Source organism: Oncorhynchus tshawytscha, linkage group LG22 (genome assembly GCF_018296145.1).
Source record: "Oncorhynchus tshawytscha isolate Ot180627B linkage group LG22, Otsh_v2.0, whole genome shotgun sequence".
NCBI classification, from domain to species: Eukaryota; Metazoa; Chordata; class Actinopteri; order Salmoniformes; family Salmonidae; genus Oncorhynchus; species Oncorhynchus tshawytscha.
Window position 1 is genome coordinate 3,993,968 of NC_056450.1, and position 15,413 is coordinate 4,009,380.

Sequence of the window (15,413 nt, forward strand, 5' to 3'; positions counted from 1 at the left end):
CCTGAGGATTGATTATAAAAAACTTTGACATGTTTCTGTGGACATTACGGATACTATGTGGAATTTTCGTCTGCGATGTCGTGACCGCTCGAGCCTGTGGATTTCTGAACAGAACGCGCCAATCAAATGGAGGTATTTTGGATATAAAAATAATCTTCATGGAACAAAAAGGAACAAAATATTTAATGTGTAACTGGGAGTCTCGTGAGTGCAAACATTCGAAGATCATCAAAGGTAAGCGATTTAAACTGTTGCTTTTCTGACTTTCGTGACCAATCTACTTGGCTGCTAGTGTTTGTAATATTTTGTCTACTGAGAGAGATATTCTGACATGCTTTCCCTGAAAATCTGTATTGAAATCTGACACGCCAGGTGGATTAACAACAAGCTAAACTGTGTTTTGCTATATTGCACTTGTGATTTCATGAAAATTAAATATTTTTAGTATTCAGCGGTGTTGATGAAAATTATCCCGCTAAAGGGATGGGTGCGTCAAGAAGTTAACTGCCTTGTTCAGGGGCAGAACGACCATTGTCAGCTCAGGGATTTTTTACCTTGTCAGCTCGGGGATTTGATCCAGCATCCTTTCGGTTACTGGCCCAACGCTCTAACCACTAGGCTACCTGCCACCCCATTGACCTGTAGGGCATGATTTTAGTTTTCTTCAGGTTCAGAACTGTATGTTCAAAAGCTGTAGTAATTTTGAAAGGAAAATGAAACACATGATTAGATAAATCCGGATTATATCCTGAAATGATTCCCATGGTAATTACCATTTGAAAGTCAACACATCATTGTTTCCAATTTTGATGAAACACTGAGATTAACGTTCATGTTGATTCATAATATATTATTATTATCACATACATATTAATGTTTATTGCAAATGATCACACCTAATGTTTACCGAATCAACTCTGTCCTGGGACAGAGAGAGAGAGAGACTTCAGCCATTTTCATTTGCCAGGTGCTACATTCGATAGTCCAATATGATAAATGGTTTTAAGGAAAGTTTAAAACCATTTCAAACCCTTGAAAAGTACTTTATAACCAGATGCCCTGAGACTTAAGTAAATTTGGGATGATAGCTCCTTGTGCCAAGTGGCTGGTGAAATGTCAATTAGTCCCCCTCCATCTCCAAACTGTGTGCCCCACATCCAAGGCAGTGGGAGGAGGGAGTAATTGGGCTAATCGCTCATCATTTGCCCTTGGTCTCTTTTCTCACTGGGGTAGTGTGTGAGTGTCCTCTTGGGTGTGTGTAGGGTTGTTTGGAACAAGCCTCTAGCCTCTAGACACCTAAATGCACGTACACATGCAGGCAGGCATTAATATGCACTCAAAAACACGCACGCACGCACGCACACATGCATGCAAACGCACACACACACCCACCCACCCACAAACTTACAAAAATGTATAAATGTCACCTACAGTAGACAGACTCAATTGTCGTCGTAAGCGCTTAGACAAAAATGTCAATATGATACAGGTTGTATTTTACAGTGTAAATCACAGTCATGTTAATATATTACAGTACTGTCAGAAAGTATTTAAACCCCTTAACGTTTTCCACAATTAGTTGTGTTACAAAGTGAGATTAAAATTGATTTGTCTTATTTCCAATTATCTACACAAAATACTCTGTAATGTCAAAGTGGAAGAACAATTCTAACATCTGTAAAAAATAAATAAAGAAATGTATGAAAAATAAAACACTAATATACAGTTGAAGTTGGAATATACATACACCTCAGCTAAATACATTTAAACTCAGTTTTTCACAATTCCTGACATTCAATCCTAGTAAAAATTCCCTGTCTTAGGTCAATTAGGATCACCACTTTATTTTAAGAATGTGAAATGTCAGAATAATAGTAGAAAGAATGATTTATTTCAGCCTTTATTTCTTTCATCACATTCCCAGTGGGTCAGAAGTTTACATACACTATTTTTTCTGAGGTGTTGGCTGATTTTCTTTTGATTTTCCCATGATGTCAAGCAAAGAGGCACTGAGTTTGAAGGCCTTGAAATACATCCACAGGTACACCTCCAATTGACTCAAATTATGTCAATTATCAGAAGCTTCTAAAGCCATGACAATTTTCTGGAGTTTTGGTTATTGATCATTGCTAGATAGCCATTTTCAAGTCTTGCCATAGCTTTTCTCTAAGTCAAAACTGTAACTAGGCCACTCAGGAACATTCAATGTCATCTTGGTAAGCAACTCCAGTGTATATTTGGCCTTTATGTTATTGTCCTGCTGAAAGGTGACTTTGTCTCCCAGTGTCTTTTGGAAAGCAGACTGAACCAGGTTTTCCTCTAGGATTTTGCCTGTGCTTAGCTCTGTTCTGTATATTTTTATCCTAAAAAACTCCCTAGTCCTTGTCGATGACAAGCATACCCATAATATGATACAGCCTCCACCATGCTTAAAAATATGAAGAATCGTACTCAGTGATGTGTTGTGTTGGATTGCCCCAAACATAACGCTTTGTATTAAGGACATGAAGTTAATTACTTTGCCTCATTTTTTGCAGTTGTGCCTTATTGCAAACAGGATGCATGTTTTTGAATATTTTAATTCTGTGCAGGCTTCCTTCTTTTCACTCTGTCAATTAGGTTATTATTGTAGAGTAACTACAATGTTGTTGATCCATCCTCAGTTTTCTTCTGTCACAATCATTAAACTCTGCAACTGTTTCAAAGTCACCACTGGTCTCATGGTGAAATCCCTGTGCGATTTCCTTCCTCTCTGGCAGCTGAGTTAGGAAGGACACCTGTATCTTTGTAGTGACTGGGTGTATTTATACACCATCCAAAGTGTAATGAACAACTTCACCATGATCAAAGGGATATTCAATGTTTGTTTTTTTACCCATCTACCAATAGGTGCCCTGTTTTGTGAGGCTTTGGAAAACCTCCCTGGTCTTTTTTAGTTTAATCTGTTTTTGGAATTCACTGCTTGACTGAGGGACCTTACAAATAATTGTGTGTGTGGGCTACAGAGATGAGGTAGTCATTAAAAAATCATGTTATATACTATTATTGCACACAGAGTGAGTTCATGCAACTTATTATGTGACTTGTTAAGCATTTTTTTTCTCCTGAAATTTGTTTGTTTTGCCATAACAATGGGGTTGAGCACTTATTGACTGAAGACATTTCAGATTTTCATTTTTAGTGAATTTGTAAAACAATTCTAAAAACATAATTCCATTTTGACATTATGGGGTATTGTGTGTAGGCCAGTGACAAATTTAATCAATTTTAAATTCAGCCTGTAACACACAAAAAATCTCAAGTCAAGGGGTGTGAATACTTTCTGAAGGCACTATAGCTATGAGAGATGATAGTGAACATTGATAACGAATCATTGATGATGATGACTATTACAACGACACTAACCATCCACCCGCTCCAACACTTGAATTATATCTATCTACATCATATCTGTGTGACAGAACGAGAATGAGTCGAGAATTTGTCACCCGATTAGGGACAGGGCGAGGGGGACGAGGGACAGCCACCAAACCACAGATGTTGTCAACTAACCCAGACTGTCAGCACTGTCCTCCCACCCCTCCAACACACACTGATTACCTTATCATAGAGACATTGCTAAAGCGTAGCAAGAACAACTCACTATCCCTGATTCACTGGATGCATCCCAAATGGCACCCTATTCCCTATATAGTGCACTACGTTTGACCAGGGCCCATAGGGATTAGGAATAGGTTGCCATTTAGGACGCAACCACTGTCTTTCTGAAAAAGGCCTTGGTTGAATCCCTAGCCACCCCCCACTTCCATATCACCTTTAACAAATCATTAATGTCAATGCTAAAAATACCTGGCGAAACCTGACTTTTCAAAGACATTTAAGGTAATCTGGATGACTTTTTAACAGTGCGTCATCGGCAGGACATTGTGAAGACATTATCCGTGTTATTTTTGGCTATGAACTGTGGGTATTGCTCATGGCGCAGATGTGTGTAATGATTGATTCGCCACTGGGGGATCATTAGCATGGCTGTTGAGGGGTTTTGGTGAAGTGTGTGTGTGTTTGTGTGTGTGTGTGTGTGTGTGTGTGTGTGCAGGGTGTGTGTATGTCAAAAAACCTGACTACGCCACCTGGTGGTGGTTTGGAGCACCAGGACTCAACTGTAAAATGATTGAGTGCTAGTGACCAGTTAAAAACAAGGATGAACATTTATTAATAAAAAACATGTAGATTGGAAATGTATCTAAAATTATGTGGGCCACCTACTAAAGGTATTAAGGTGGAATCGATTCCACAAAAATGAAAAATGGAAACGGGAAAAATTGTTTTCCTGTTTTAGGGGGTGGGGGGAAACCGGCAGTTGCCCGATCCGCTCTGCTCCGCATTTTACTCCTGCTCTGTCCAGTCTCTTCCAAATGGACCTGAGGCACAATGAAACAGGGACCAGTAAATATGTCTCAACTGTTTGGTTCAATATACACAAGGTTGAGGAATTCAATGCTCTCACCAAACTTTTCAGCCATTAGCTTTCAGCAACAAGGATCCACCATGCCTCTGTCATAAGGGTAACTAAGAAACCAGTGTCCATTAAAAATGTTGACATTGGGGCACGCCCCAACTAGATTAGTTGTGTTGCTTCCTGTGCCCCCTGTTGTTTTGTTTTGTTTTGTTTGTATGTGTCTGGTTTTAAGTAGCATGGTTTTTAAAGTAAAGGTATCGAGAAAATGAATTTCCAAAATAAACATTCTAACTGAATTGTGAAACCAAATTTACAATGTGCCCGAACTAAGAATGTGCTGAGACTGATTGAAAACCATGTCTTACAAAATAAATGTTGAAAACGGTCTTTTGTGTTCTGCCTCTGCTTCACGCTGCCTGCTCAATCCTAGACCTAGAACCTGTCACTTATCCACCTTGTGACATGTACGTGTGCATGTGTGCACATGCGTGTCTGTGCGTGCATGTGTGTGGCTAGCCTCTGAAAGGCCAGGGAGAGAGAGGTGTGTGCACTGACCTCATAATGGAATGGCACTTGCAGGGCAGGAGACACGACAAGACTCAAATGACAGGCATTTGTTGGACATATCATATCAAAAGATGAGAAAATGCAAAAATATCCTCTAGATTTGAATATGAATAGAGTGATTAATACTCAAGACTTAAGGCCATGTGACTTGACAAGGAAAAACTCTGGGTCCTAAGAATATCAACATTGTGCAACATAACGTAACATAATAAAAACATAATAATTTGTAACATACTGATTCTCATGAGCAACCATTGCAAATCTCATATCATGTTACCTCATGTCATGTCATCTCATTACTTTTCAATTTGTCCAATTGCGTCAATATACCAAGGTTGGCTTCAGGCACACACCACAGGCATGATGGATGTTAGTTAGGACATATCCAAACTGGTTTCACATACTGTTTGAAATCTTTCATATTCTTGCTTTAGCCTGCCTGCTTGCACTTTTGGGACGTTTCTATTGGTTCAATTGCAACAGGCAAGCCCAGCTAAAGTATGATTTCAACCCAGGTCTGCAATGGACCATGCATAGTTGGCTTCAGTCACACGCCACATGGATGATGTTCATTAGAGTTTGAACATATAGGCCTATGTACTAATTAGCCCCGCCCCTACAGCCACCCTAGCCTGCACTCCCAGTCCCAAATGATTACATCACAGCCCATGGTTCCATGAGGAATCTAAGGCCTGCTGCACTCCCTTCGAGCTACGGAAGGCCCTACATAACCGTGTGCTGAATGTGACCTCTCTAGAGCCACCTTTTACAGAGATAAGGCTATTTTAACATGACAGAGACCTCCTTCAGTGTTAGTTCATGCTATTTTTATCGTATGTCTCTTAAAAAAGCCAAGTGGAGCTTTCAAAATGGCAAAGAAGTTCTCGTAATGTGAAATATATGCTACTGTATATTTAGATCCGTAGATTCGAATTTCCTATTCCTCCGAGAATTCCTGTTACAAGATTTTGAGGATTCTTCTGCTGAGAAAATGTCATAACCAATCTGATTTCCAACAATTCATTGAGAATTTTAACAAATAAATAAATAATAACCCGTTGATATTTGAACAATATCAAAACTACCTTGTCCTGGAATGTACCTTGAAATATTGACAGGCCCCCTCTTTGATGGTAAACACATATTTCAGTGTGTGGCTCAACCACCCAACAAAATAAACAACATAAAATATACATTTCAATGTACCACTTTTACAGTCGGTGACCTAAGACATTCTGCACCGGTGCACAAATCAAAAAAGAGCTAGCTTTACAACATAATTAAAATCTCTTTAGTGACCCCCCGTAGCTCTCTGACAGATATCAATGACGTTACCCCAGGCAACAAGGGCCCCTGCCGTGTCTACTCACACCCCAGTGGTACTTTCAGACTTTTCAGGGGAGGGCTTTCTCCTTGGAGAGGGGATTCAGGGACAGTTGCGACAGACAGTTTGTGTGTTCCTGTGGTAACGCATTGGGGTCTGGTATCAAAGCCCAGTCCGCAGGGTTTTAAACCCATGAGTAATTAGTTTTGAATCCAGGCTTTTGCTGTTGGCATGAGCTATTATGTCTTGGCTGGTGGCTTTGTATGAAACCGACCTGCGACATAACCCCAACTGTTCCATTCAAAGTCCAAATCTTTTAAAAGTTAATATTCGGAAGGTTTGAAGCATGATATCAGGAAGGCTTTGGGAGATGCGTTGATTAGTCATCCAAGATTTAATGAATAGATGAACAAGTGTATTCATGAATTGCGATGAATTGTCATTAACATAATATTGTTGCTGAATAACAGACTGTATGACCCATGGAAGTAGTACAGTAACATGGATCGTGTTCAGTAGGCATTAAAACAGAAAACGTTCAAAATAAGCATGTCTTAAAACGTAAAAGGAAAATGAGCGTTTCAATTGGAATACACTTTGAAGTGGAGAAGGTACGACCAATGAGAGTGCTCATTTTTGTTTTTGTTTTTCAAATAGTTTTCTGTTTCATTACTAACATAGTAAACAAAAGTTTGTGACACTCAAATTAGAATAATATGTTATGTTTGGTATGGTATGTATTAATTAGTATATGATATGTTCCGAATTACAATTTATATGATATGTCACGAATTACAATTCATCTGATATGTTATGAATTCCAATTTGAACAATATGTACTCATTTACAATACCACGTTAGCTAGGTGGCTAGATGGCTAACGCTAACGTTGGCTAGGTGGCTAACGTTAGCTAGGCTAGGGGTTAGAGTTAAGGTTAAGGTCGAACACACAACCTTTGGGTTGCTAGAGGTTTGCGTTATAGGCCCACCCATCTACCCCGACCAACCTCCCTCCTTTTGTTTTTGCCTTAAGTAAAACTTTTGTATTATGTAACCATACCAAACGTAACATATAGTAATTTGAGTGTCCCAGAATTTTCGTTTACTATGTTACATCAAGTCTATGAGACCAGTTCCTGTGTTGGCATCCTGAGGCAGAGGCAGGGTGGTGTTTCGGCTCGCCCTATCTGCACCGCACCACTTCCATTTTTGGGGTGGAATGCTTCTAGCCCCTTTGTGCCAGAACGTCACACATGGAGACTAGTGACTGGCAGGGCAGGGCCGTCGCTACATATGAGGACACAGAGGTCTGGAACTCTGCAATCTTTTCAAATGTAAAAATATTATAATAATACAATTGGGAACTCACTTACTGTTGAGAGTTAGAATAGTAGAATACACAGTGTGACATTTAAAAACTTGGTTGTGCATCAGTAGTTTTCCTCTTGCTATATTTCACTCACTGACAGTCAATCAATTAGCCCATGTCAGTAGAACATTTTAGATTGGCAAATTAGTTAGTCTAGCTAGCTATCTAAACTTTTAGTAATCATGACAGAATTACCGACCAGGCACGTGCCCAGGGGCCATGATCTCCAGTGGGCCCATCACTCAGATATCATATTATCATATTATCAACGTCATAAAACAACGTTGCCGCAGGAGAGGTAGACGGAGCGGCCTCCTGGTCAGACTTCGAAGGCATGCACACCACCCACCGCTTCTGAGCATATTACTCGCCAATGTCCAGTCTCTAATCAACAAGGTGGACAAAATTGCCTTCCAGAGAGACGTCAGAGATTGTAACATTCTCTGTTTCACTGAAACATGGTTCTCTCGGGATATGTTGTCGGAGTCGGTACAGCCACCGGGTTTCTTCATGCGTCGTGCCGACAGAAACAAACATTGCTCTGGTAAGAAGACACGCGGTGGTGTATGCTTCATGATTAACGACTCATTGTGTAACCATAACAACATACAGGAACTCAAATCCTTTTGTTCACCTGACCTAGGATTCCTTACAATCAAATGCCGACCACATTATCTCCCAAGAGAATTATGTTTGATTATAGTCATAGCCATGTCACAGCCATATCCCCCACCTCAAAGCTAATTTGAGGGTACCTAAATTCTACCAGCACATTGACTGTAGCACCCGTGCGAGCAATACACTGGACCACTGCGACTCTAACTTTTGCAATGCATACAAGGCCCTCTCCCGCTCTCCCTTCGGCAAATCCGACCACGACTCCAATCTTGCTCCTACCATCCTATAGGCAGAAACTCAAACAGGATGTACCCGTGACTAGAACCATTCAACGCTGGTCTGATCAATCGGAATCCCCGCTTCAAGATTGTTTTAATCACACAGACAGGAAAATGTTCCGGGAAGTCTCAAAAAATAATATTGATTTATACACTGACTCGGTGAGGGAGTTCATAAGGAAGTGCATTAGAGATGTTGTACCCACTGTGACTATTAAAACCTACCCTAACCAGAAACCGTGGATAGATGGCAGCATTCGCGCAAAACTGAAAGCACGAACCACCCTATTCAACCATGGAAAGATGTTGGGGAATATGAATATAAACCGTGTAGTTATTTCCTCCACAAGGCAATCAAACAAGTGAAATGTCGCAATTCAACAGCTCAGACACGAGATGTATGTGGCAGGGTCTACAGGCAATTATGGACTACAAAAAGAAAACCAGCCACACCACGGACACCAACATCTTGCTTCCAGACAAACTAGCCTGGCCCAGACGGCATCCCTAGCCGCGTCCTCAGAGCATGCGCAGACCAGCTGGCTGGTGTGTTAACAGACATATTCAATCGCTCCCTATCCCAGTCTACTGACCCCACATGCTTCAAGATGGCCACCATTGTTCCTGTACCAAATAAGGCAAAGATAACTGAACTAAATGACTATCGCCCCATAGCACTCACTTCTGTCATCATGAAGTGCTTTGAGAGACTATCACCTCCACCATACCTGCCCTCCTAGACCCACTTCAGTTTTCTTACTGTCCCAATAGATCCACAGACGATGCAATCGCCGTCACACTGCACACTGTCCTATCCTATCTGGACAAGAGGAATACCTATGTAAGAATGCTGTTCATTGACTTCAGCTCAGCACTCAACACCATAGTACCATCTAAGCTCATCATTAAGCTTAAGGCCCTGGGTCTCGACCCCGCCCTGTGCAATTGGGTCCTGGACTTTCTGACGAGCCGCCCCCAGGTGGTGAAGGTAGGAAATAACATCTCCACTTCGCTGATCCTCAACACTGGGTCCATGCTCAGCCCCCTCATGTACTCCCTGTTCATCCATGACTGGGTGGCCAAGCACGCCTCCAACTCAATCATCAAGTTTGCAGATGACACAACAGTAGTGGGCTTGATTACCAACAACGCGTAGAGAGCCTACAGGGAGCTGGTGAGGGCACTCGGAGTATGGTGTCAGGAAAATAACCTCTCACTCAACGTCAACAAAACAAAGGAGATGATTGTGGACTTCAGAAAACAGCAGAGGGAGCACCCCCCAATCCACATCGACGGGATAGTAGTGGAGAAGGTGGAAAGTTTTAAGTTCCTCGGTGTACACATCACGGACAAACTGAAATGATCCACCCACACAGACAGTATGGTGAAGAAGGCACAACAGCGCCTCTTCAACCGTAGGAGGCTGAAGAAATTGGCTTGTCACCTAAAACCCTCACAAACTTTTACAGATGCACAATTGAGAGCAACCTGCCAGGCTGTATCACCGCCATCAACCGCAAGGCTCTCCAGAGGGTGGTGCGGTCTGCACAATGCATTACTGGGGGCAAACTACCTTCCCTCCAGGACACCTACACCACCCGATGTCACAGGAATGCCAAAAAGACCGTCAAGGACAACAACCACCCGAGCCACTGCCTGTTCACCTCGCTACCACGCAGGTCAGTACAGGTGCATCAAAGCTGGGCCCGAGAGACGGAAAAAGAGCTTTTATCTCAAGACCATCAGACTATTAAACAGCCATCACTAACACAGAGAGGCTGCTGCCTACATACAGACTCAAATCATTGGCCACGTTAATACATGGATCACTAGTCACTTTAAATAATGCCACTTTAATAATGTTTACATATCTTACATTACTCTTCTCAAATGTATGTACTGTATTTTATACCATCTATTGCATCTTGCCTATGCCGCTCGGCCATCGCTCATCCATATATTTATATGTACATATTCCTATTCCATCCCTTTACATTTGTGTGTATAAGGTAGTTGTTGTGGAATTGTTAGATTACTTGTTAGATATTACTGTACTGTCGGAACTAGAAGCACAAGCATTTCGCTACGCTCGCATTAACATCTGCTAACCATGTGTATGTGACCAATAAAATTGGATTTGATTTGATGTTAACACAAGTCATGACAAAATGTGTAGAATTGCAGGAAATGTGCTTTTAAAACTGCAAACATGTCTCCCCACCCCATGGCAAAATGTGTCATATTGCAGGAAATTAGCTGTAAAGCAAACATTTGTTTACCTTTTATTAATAAAATACTTTTTCTACCAACAGGTCCCTCTGTACGTATTTGATTATAATGTTTAAACCCGTGCTGAGTTAATGTGAGTTAATGTGTAGCGGCTAATTGTATAGCTAATAGGCTGTGTTTGTAGATAGTCTGAGGTGAATGAAGCTACATCAACCAATGTGATAATGGCAGGAGTCATTTTTGTTTATTTTTGACTGTTCTCCAAATAGCATTTTTATTTTATTTTAAATTGAATAGAAATGCAGCAAATGATCTTGAACTTTCTTAACTGACTAAACTAAAACTCCGACCCTGGCTATTGCCCTGGTGACTGAAACAGAGATCTGGGAAGGGAAAATAATGCCGTTTAGAAGAACAACTCCATTTTCAGAAGTAGAGAACCACTGAGATATGTATGCAGGGCATGGAGCACTGAGCATTGAGAAATTACACTGACATCCCCTGAACATGTAATACCTTCTCAAAAGTATCTGATACGGTTTAAGAAAACAAGACTCCTTTCTGATTGGACCCGTTTTCGAGAACGTACATGAAACAATATTATATCATGTAATATAAGAGTCATAGAGTAATATTGCACAGGGGTGTGCATATGACTAGATGGCAGCGAGTTCTCTCTGAGTCAGTGCCTGGGGTTGAGAAAGAGAGACAAAGAGAGAGAGAGAGAGAGAGAGAGACAAAGAGAGAGAGAGAGACAAAGAGAGAGAATGACAAAGAGAGAGAGAGACAAAGAGAGTGAGAGAGAGAGACAAAGAGAGTGAGAGAGAGAAACAGAACGACAAAGAGAGCACAGGAGGATGCTGAGGCGAGGGCGGAAGCCATGTGTTTGATGTGTTCGATACCATTCCATTGATTCTGTGCCAGCCATTACTATGAGCCCGTCCTCCCCATTTAAGCTGCCTCTGGCTGCCTGTGGTATAGAGGTAGTAATAGAGAGAGCAGAGAGAAGGCAGCACCTATTCATTGCTGTGCCGTCATCCCATTGTCCCCTTGTGACAGCGTTATTATCAGGGGAGGAATGCACAAGAGTCATTTCCACAAATGATCCCACCTGCTTCCACACCTCACGACAAGTGAGTGTGGCATGACATCCAGGCTCTCCATGGGAGTGTGTGTGTGATGTGTGAGAGAGAGAATTTGTGTGTTTGTGGAGGTGGATTGAGGGGGTATAAGAGGGGTTGGGGGTGACTAGAGATGGGAAGGTAAAGGCCTATCTTGACCTTTTCTATCAAATGACTTCATTATTCAAGTTGATCATTGGGACATGTTATTGTGGTATGAAGTAGTAGCATAATAAATAATAATAGGTGAAAGTTTAGAAGAGCATGGATTGGATCATTTTTCTCTTCATCAACAGCAGCCGACATTACTCTCTGAAAGGCTGGTTGACACCCCTCCTAATCACTTATTTGTTTGCATGAAGAACGCAGCAGGTATGTTGACTGCTGTCTGTGATAAAGAACAAACTGTTAAAAAATGTGGCATTTAAGTCATCTCCACTACTTCGGAGCAGGTGATAAGCTTTCCATATTATTTATCAACATTTTTGTCCACTGAAGCAGCATCCTAAGCTAAGCTGTGGAAGCACAAACAATCGTCCCCTTCCTCTATCACATCACGTCACTACTGATTCACAACTGTGTTATTCACTCGTCACTAACCGCAGTCAAACAGCTTTCCCAGATAGAAGATACATTTATTATATTTGAATATCTGTGACTGTGTCCAAATGTTTAACATATTAATACAAAATGTTTCACAAAAACAGGTTCCCAAAATGTCATCCTATAAATCATTCACAAAATAATTATTGCCAAAATCTTTTAGTCAACAATTTCGGATTAACATGTTGTATGATACTAACACTAAACTCCGACAGGATCCCTATGTCGCCATTTGGCAGGTTCCGTCAGCTATTGTCAGGCGTGGTGTTGTTCATAGACCCCGCTCAATTACAGAGGTCAGAGGTCAAGTCTCTGACTGCTGCTAGCAGTAATTGAAGTAAATGACAAGCTTGGCATTCAAAATGGCCCTAATAGCTGGCAATTCACTGTTGGGCCATAGGACAAGAGCTTCTTGTAAATATTACCTCTCATCAGTAGGAGCGGCAAGTGTAGGACCAAAAGGCTCCTTAATTAAGGATCGGACCCTTGTCTTTCAATTTTCGCCTAAAATGACATACACAAATCTAACTGCCTGTAGCTCAGGTCCTGAAGCAAGGATATGCATATTCTTGATACCATTTGAAAGGAAACACTTTGAAGTGCTGTGGACATACTTTTGGTCATGTAGTGACTAACATAATTTCACCCATGCTGTGGTGTTTTAAGGTAGGGGAAGTTATTAATCAATGATTAATTATTAGGGACACACATGGTCAGGTGATAAGGTAAGGTGAAACTCCTGGCCCTAATCATTACAAATGGGGACTTATGTATCCTATGTCCCCATCTTTGTTAACCCAACAGTAACTGTGTCACTTATGGCTGGCCTAGACTGGATTGGTGCTACTGTGCCTCCGTGTGTGTGTTATGTGTGTAATTGTCAATAGGTGGTCTCTTGCCATTCCGGGCACAGTCAAAGTCACACGACTCCCATCTCTCTATCTCTCTCTCTCTCTCTGGGTGTCACTCCATGGACGTGGCGAACACTTTCAAGTGTTTACTGCAGCACCAGTCATATGATGCCCCAGTCCCAGAAGCCTCTGGTAGACCTGACAAAGATAGCAGGGTCATATTCATTAGGAAGCAAACGGTCCTGAACAGTGAGGTACTATCTGAACTTGTCCAAAACTCAACACTTGTTTATGTTTTCGGTTACACACCAGCTGTAAATGCTTTGCTACTGTGTGCTCAAATGAATACCACCCAGGTAATTCTCCCTGAAACCAGCTCGCTCCAATAAATGACTCACCCTACAACATATTCTTAACCCACACAAGGCATCTTGGATTTTGAGCTCAAACATGCAAGGAGTATCCAATGAATGATATAACCAGTCTGTTTTCACTGTAGTAATTTTTTAATGAAGATGTCTATGATGTACATTATAGTTCTGGACAACTTGTCGTAGCTCCGAGTTTTAGACTTCTATATGCAAAACAGTATTCAGGATTGCTTGAACATGATGAGGTGTTAATGTGCACATGTAAATAAAAGTGTATTTCCATGTTGAACCCAAAATAATACTCTCCCATATTCCTACTTTTATTTTGTTATTTTGTTATCTCTGAAAGGTTTCGCTTCAGGGCTGCTAAGGCCAGAATTTTGATTACGCACAGGGCTGCGGGCCAGAAGGTTGTGGGTTCGCAGACCACCGTGGACAAACGTAGGGGTGGAAAGATCTCCTTTAAAAGCATAGCATGAATCTATCTATCATCATATTTAAAGGTTAGGGAAAAAATTGCCTTCTATAAACATTTCATGCAATTCTACGTCATTTTACATATTAGCAGAATATTTTTTAATACCACACAAATTACCGAAATTACAGGCTAATAGACAGGGAGATAGGCCTGTGTGTTCATTATCATGTTGTCATATTTCTCCAATGCCAAATCAGTGTGTCTTGTTTGCAACGAAACTGTCCCTGCTTGCAAATAATTCAATATGAGGCGTCATTTGGAATCAAAAGTTAGGCCTGCCTTGCTTTCCACCCCAAGCAGAGTAGACCAACCGACGCAGAAATATTTAGCCTAAGTTTTAACTGCTGGCTACTCTTCTTCTGTGGCTTAACCCAACGGGAGAAGGTCACAAGTGTTTCCCTAAAGGCTGTCTGGGTTTAAACATCTTTGTATAGAAAGTGAATAGCTTCTTCAATTGATAGTGACAGAATTAGATTACCTCCCAAGCAAAGTCAATGTTTTGTCTCCTCAGCTATAGGTTGTAACAAAACAATGATATCCACATATTCATCTGAGTCACGTCTTTCCTGGGTATTTTACTTTGTTTCTAACATCACGGACCAAGGCACTGCTATAGATCAGGTTATATATTCGGATCCATTTTATTTTAAGTTAACAATGCCTGTGCTTTTTTGCAATTTTCCTTCTTAATGCATTTGACCCAATCAGTTGTGACAAGGTATAGTTGGTATACAGAAGATAGCCTTATCTGGTAAAAGACCAAGTCCATATTATGGCAAGAACAGCAAAATTAAGCAAATAAAAAGTACAGTCCACCAAAACTTCAAGACATGAAGGTCAGTCAAACCAGAAAATGTCAAGAACTTTGAAGGTTTCTGTGCAGTCGCAAAAACCATCAAGCGCTATGATAAAACTGGTGCTCATGAGGACCGTCACAGGAAAGGAAGATCCAGAGTTACCTCTGCTGCAGAGGATAACTTCATTAGAGTCACCAACTTCATAAATTGCAGCCCAAATAAATGCAGACACATCTCAACATCAACTGTTCAGAGGAGACTGCGTGAATCAGGCCTTCATGGTTGAATTGCTGCAAAGAAAATATTGAAAATAAAGAGTAATATACAGTAGGGGTACTGTATATATAT